At 34.2% G+C, this 6,287-nt stretch overlaps 1 protein-coding gene and 1 pseudogene across 2 annotated transcripts in view; one reads left to right on the top strand and one right to left on the bottom strand.

Moving 5' to 3' along the window:
• The window catches only part of LOC116013777 (UDP-glycosyltransferase 91A1-like), a 1,950-nt gene extending 1,685 nt beyond the window's left edge, over window positions 1–265 (top strand). The window contains exon 2 of one of the 2 annotated variants that reach the window (XM_031253706.1): window positions 76–265. The gene's annotated coding sequence lies outside the window, so the exon portion shown is untranslated. The remainder of the gene's footprint in view (window positions 1–75) is intronic. The other variant, XM_031253705.1, reaches the window with a different exon arrangement.
• A 3,050-nt stretch (window positions 266–3,315) lies between these two features.
• LOC116012157 lies at window positions 3,316–5,786 on the bottom strand (annotated as a pseudogene).
• Window positions 5,787–6,287: the final 501 nt, after the last annotated feature.

Here is a 6,287-nt window from a genome sequence, read left to right as displayed (position 1 = left end):
AATATATATATATATATATATATATATATATATATATATATATATATATATATATATATATATATATATATATATATATATATATATATATTATAATATTGCTCTACTTGTCTGCTGGTACTTTAATTTGATTAAATAAAATGGGTATATATAATATGCATTGCTCCACGCCTCCACTTGTCTGCTGGTGGCTGGAAGTTCCAACTCCTTTGTATTGTTCTATATATGCAATATGCAAATTGAATAATATATAATTTCCCTTTTATTGTGCTTATTTAAATTAATTTAATTAGTTTTATCCTAAAGTAATTAATTAACTCCGACCCCTTAGCCAGTTAGCCATTAGTTATACATGCCTTCTTATTATTTTAGATTTAGATAAAAAAAAAAAAAATCAAATACAATGCTTGGAAGATATAAATTTACAGGTCAATGATATGATAGATGTCATTATAAAAATCACTTCATTTTTTGCTATTGATAATTTTTAATAAGTTGATATTTGAAATTTAAAAATAAATAAATAAAAAAACTAACCATATAAAAATAGTCACATAAGGAAGTGACAAAAATCATATGATTTTTATACGAGTGGGAATCATTTCTAAATTCTATTTAAAGCATATAAAAAAGTAATAATTACATAATATTATTATATAGTCTATAGTAATTTTTACTTGTTAATAAGCTTATTTCTTTTAATAATCAATAAAAATTCTTTTTAAAAAAATAGGGTGGCAAAAAGAGTGTTGAGATAAACTAAAGACAACCGGCCAATGCTGCCTCCCTTTTCTCTCTAAAACCAAAAGCCTTTCTCCGCTGCTCAACTTCGGCTTCCACTGCCGGCCTCCGGCCGGAGCTCTAATGGAGCTTTGAGCCGGCGGTTTTGGTCACCTTCTACGTTTGCTCTGGCTCTTCTTCCGCCCTGACCACCGTTGCAGCTCCGTCCGCCTCCGACCACCGCCACAGATCTTCTTCTTCCGTTTTCTTTCCCTTTAAATAAAATAATAGTAGGTAGGTATTGAGGTTTGTGTTGGTAGTCTTGAACTCCCAACCCTACTTTGGCTTTACCACTTTTTATTTTTTTCTATTATTGTGTTTTCCTCTCGTTACTTTCACGGGCTTTTTTCCTCTCGTTACTTTCACGAGCTTTTCATTATCATTAGCATAAATCGTTTAGTTTGGTTTCGGCAAGTGTTGATCTTATATCCTGGGCGAGCAAAAAAGTATGATGACGAAGACCCAGATCTTTGATGAAGCTTTAAGCTCCTTGAAGGAACATAGCTTCCTAGTTATGAAACAGTCTGCGATTCAAGTTTTCTATAGCATAGTTAGAAAAGTTGTTTCTATGTCTGGCTGTAAGGAATGGTTTACCATTTCATTGATCGTTGATGTAAACGTTTTATGTTATGAATTAATGAAATAGCTACGTTTATCTTCAAAAAAAAAAAAAAAGACAACCGGCCAGAAATAATATTACATTGTTGGTTACTATTTGGAGTTGTCAGTCGAGGCAAATTATTGTGGACACGTGTTTACCTTGCAAGGTGAACCCATGTTTTGAATGTTCACAATTTACATACTAAATGTTCACAATTTACCTTTAAAAAATCAAAGACCTTGTGGTCTAGTGGCATCCGGTGTCCCAGTTAACACTTCCACATGGATGATGGGAGTGGGCCCAGCCTCAGTGGAGGCAACTGTTACTGTTGACTCTTTGTGCTTCATTAGGTTGAGAAAGTAGCTATGAACAGATACTACATTGTAACAGAGTCAATAGTACTCAAAAAACTTTACTGATAAACTAACTATTTTACCAAACATTGCATATTTCTTTAATAATCAATTGGAGTTCTTCTAAAAAAAAATAGGGTGACAATAAAGCAAGAGTGTTGAGATAAACTAAAGACAACTAGAAACCGTATTATTGGTGACTACTTGAGGAGATGGGGTAATCAGTTGACAGGCCAATATAATCGATTGAATGAATAATAAATGCAAAAACCGTAAGCCTTTGATTTGATTAAATAAAATGGCCATATATATTATTGTAATATTGCTCCACTTGTCTGCTGAAAGTTCCGACTCCTTTGTATTGTTCTACTAGTCATGGGCACGTGCTTTACGCGAATGCCTAACGATATACCTTTCACATTTTTAAACTTTGAAAATCAACATCATTTATGTAGGGATAAATGTATATATAGTAGTAATAATGTCGCAATTATTTTTAAAAATTAGATGAAGTAAACAACGTAATAGCATCAACATAGATTCATATGCTGAGTCAATATATAGTTGGAGAATCTAAACAATCTTGTGTTCAATTCAACCACCTCTACTAAGTGTAGTAGAAAGAAGCAGAGTAACAAGTGCATCTTGTGAAAAACCACCGGCTTTGTGATCAGGGCACAATCGCTCTTATTTTGTACTAGTGGTGATAGTACAATCCTCCATAGAGTTACATTTAAGGAGAATAGTGGACATAAGCTGAGTTTTGACGACCAAACCACTTCAAATATCTCTCTCTCACTCTCTCTACTTATTGCTATTTATTTTCAAGTTCTTAATGAATCAAACCTAAAATTTACAGGAACAAATACGTGCAAACAAACATAAAAAGTAGTGACATTTATTTTCCGCTACGTTACTTTAAAAAGTTTTCAAAACTTATTCAAGTCTATCCGCCTCCTCTAGACTTGATGAACCCCCACCCATCTGGACCAACATAAAGCATATGCAAAACACATTTTCTGTTAACACAATTTCATCGTGCAAATATAGTACGTTTTAGGAAAAAGTTTCACTACTTTTAATTGGTAAATGGGTGTTGTTAGTGGCGTGTAATTCATTAAAGAAGGGAAGTAATGTGATTGGAGGCGTTTGAGTGGATGCTAATGCAATTAAGTTTCTTTTGTTCCTCCTTGATTCTTGTTTAAATATTGCTAGCTCAACCCAGCAACCATACTTAGAAAATAAAAAATTATGTTAATCATGCCAAATTTGCTTTGCACATATATATACTTAGCTTTTCTTTTGCCGCGACAGCACTACTGTAGAATATAACGAGAAATAACCTCCAAAAAAATTCTAGAAAGTTCAAGCACATAAGGAATTATCGGTATAATACTCCAACTTTTCAAAAATATAATGCTTATAAGGAGTGCATTTCATGCTTATCAATGAGAGAAGAATACTTAGTAGTGGAGGAAGTCGTTTCACTGATATGCTAAGCAATTGAGTGTGCTGATAACATATTGTAATTAGTCTCCAAATTCAAACATATGAATCAATGAGAATGTAGATAAAGAAGAGTAGAAGAAAAATAAGAATAAAATAAGTCCTTTCAAACCACACATCTTATTTCAATATTTCAATACACACACACATAAAATAATATAAATGTACAGCATTAAGTAGTGAATAAACATAACCGTTATAAATGTTACACACTAATAATAATGTCCGTAATCAATAAAATATTTATAACAAAAATGACAAATTATCCGATCCCCATCCTTGTTATGGTTTCAATTTTTTATCGTTGTGCAAAAAATTTAATAAATTGTCGACGTAAGCCTCTTGCTTAGCTTTGTCACGAAACAATCCTTTAATTTCATCTCCTTAATTTTATTTCTGTAAATCTTTCCTCCTCCTTCAACTATCACAAGATTCAATGAGTGTGCCACCGAATAACGGGTAAACCATCCGTCTTTGTCATCTCGTGGTATCGAATAAGCCATCTTCTTTTCCTCCAAAACCCTGGCATTCAACCCTTGATCCGCCAAGAAAGTTAACAAAACCAATGGCTTCTCAAACTGTATTGCCTCCACCACAGAACTCCAGCCAGAGTGAGTCAAGAAACCTCCCACCGAGTCGTGACTCAGGATGTTGAGTTGAGGTGCCCAGGTCGTGCACACAATCCCACGATCTTTGGTTCGCTCTTCAAATCCTTCTGGAAGCTGAGTCAACTCGGTGTCGGCTTCCCCGCGTTTTGTTCTAAGAACCCAAAAGAATGGCAAACTAGAGAGCTCCAAACCCAGTGCGGTCTCAGTGAGCTCAGCTTGACTCGGTTTTGCCTCACTTCCGAACGCAATGTACACAACCAAATTTGTTGCTTGCCAGTCGAGCCACCCTTTGATTACTCCCCACTCGCCTTTCTTGCTATCATCATCTTCGACATTGGTCCTTTTAATAAATGGTTATTAGTTGATTAGGTTAGAGGGTACAACTACTTGATAACATTAAGGCTTTGTTTGACAAATAGCGGATTATGTTAGCGGGTTTGACTAACGAATTATGTTAGCGGTTTATAAAAAGAAATTTAATAAAATTAGCTTGTTTAGATTAACGGTTAACATGTAAAATGATACAAAGAATATACACATATTTAATAATAATAATAATATTTAAAAAATAAAAAATAAAAAAATTTCCCCACTTATCCCACTAATCCACATCAGTGGGATAAGTGGGGAATGGAGCCCTTAAGGCTCCATTTTATTGAACAATTTGCCCACTACCCGGGCAAATTGAAAGTTAAATATTTTATTATTATTATTATTATTATTATTATTATTATTATATGTTAAGGGCGTTTTGGAGACATTTGCAAACGCTGCAATATGTAGTGTTTGCAAAATTGACATTTTCGAGCAAATCACTGCTCCAAACTACAATTTAACCAAACAACTTTTTTTTATTTTGTGTTTTGACCGTGGTCAAAATGTTGAAATGACGGATCCGTCATTTATAAAACATGGCTTAAAGGTATTTAGTAAATTAATTGTTAACTAATAGTTGTTTGATATAATTTTTTCTTTCAAAAAGCTAATTAAAAAAATTGCTTTTAACAATTTTTTTAATTTTAACATTTTGGAGTAACAAAGAATTAATTAATCAAATATTTATATTGATTTTTTAACAAAAACCAAACAACAACTAATAGTGATCAAATAATCTAAAATTAATTGATTGGCTAAGTATTTTACCAAACTTTGGCCATTATAAGCGGTGGTCGGAAGCTGCCCAACCGGAATAACGGGCTTCCGGTGAATGTCCTCTACGAGCTTTAACCATTCGGGTTCGAACTCCGAGCAACTCCTCACGGCCAAAATATCACAATGTTCGATCGTCGACATGAAACGAAACTCGTCGGGAACATTCTCTTCATTATCATCGCCCGTCGCACCATCGAAAATACGAGAAATCTCAAAAAGCCGAAACGCGACCGACGATTCGAACGGGACCCATTTCGGCGGGACAGTGAAATCTTCAAGCCTCTTCCGCTCATCATAATCAGCCATTAGTGAAGAAGAAGGCAAAGGTCCAAGAAACGCCAAAAAAGCTGCAATATAGATGCTAAAGAAAGCAGTAGAAACGCCTAGCTTTGATGCAACAGGAGGTAGCCAGTAAGCGTCGAAATCCAGAAAAACCCAATCAGGACAGGAATCTTCTAGAAACTTGGCCATGGATTCTTGGAGACCATCATGACCTAGCTTCAGATACTTAACTTTATCATATGGAACATCGATCGTCGCCTCGGCATTTTCTGGAAGGTTTTTGACATGAGGCAAAGGAAGCTTGACGAAACTGATTTGAGAAGCCAAAGACCCAGAGAGTTTAGGAAGGCGATCAATGTTTCTATGTGTAGAAACAAAGGAAACTTTGTGACCTTTTAAAGCTATTAGCTTTGAAAGCTCTAAGTATGGGATCATATGACCAAAAGCTAGCCATGGAAACATCACAATATGAAGTGGCTTTCTGCCCTGATCATTAATCGCCATGGCAAACACTATCTAGCTAGCTCAAAGCCAATTCAAGGAAATACTATACTCCAATTATGTTGAAAATATAATTTATAACAATATTGTCGGCATACGTTAACTCTGATATTTTAAGCTTCCTCTTATTTCCTTATTCAGTCTCAAAATTCTCTCATTATATATATATCTTTGTAATCTGTATCTTTAACCATCTCATTTAATACAATTCATACCATTCTCACCTAGATAAACTAAAAACAATCAGAAACAATATTGTTAGTGATTATTTGAGTTGTTAGTTGACGGGACAGCATAAGTAGTTGAATGAATAATATATAATTGCAAATTGGTGGACCATACATTACATTCACTGCCATAAAAAGCAAAAAAGCATAAAACATGACACCCAAAGAATCTCTAGAGATGGCTGCATTATTGATCCTAATCTCTGCAAATAGTAAGCATAAGATATGGCACGGGCACCCAAATTAAGCCATTAATTTGATTAAACAAAAATGGACA

The sequence above is a fragment of the Ipomoea triloba genome, chromosome 3, assembly GCF_003576645.1.
Source record: "Ipomoea triloba cultivar NCNSP0323 chromosome 3, ASM357664v1".
NCBI classification, from domain to species: Eukaryota; Viridiplantae; Streptophyta; class Magnoliopsida; order Solanales; family Convolvulaceae; genus Ipomoea; species Ipomoea triloba.
The sequence above is the reverse complement of the archived record's forward strand: the minus strand, read 5'-3'. Positions and strand labels throughout refer to the sequence as shown.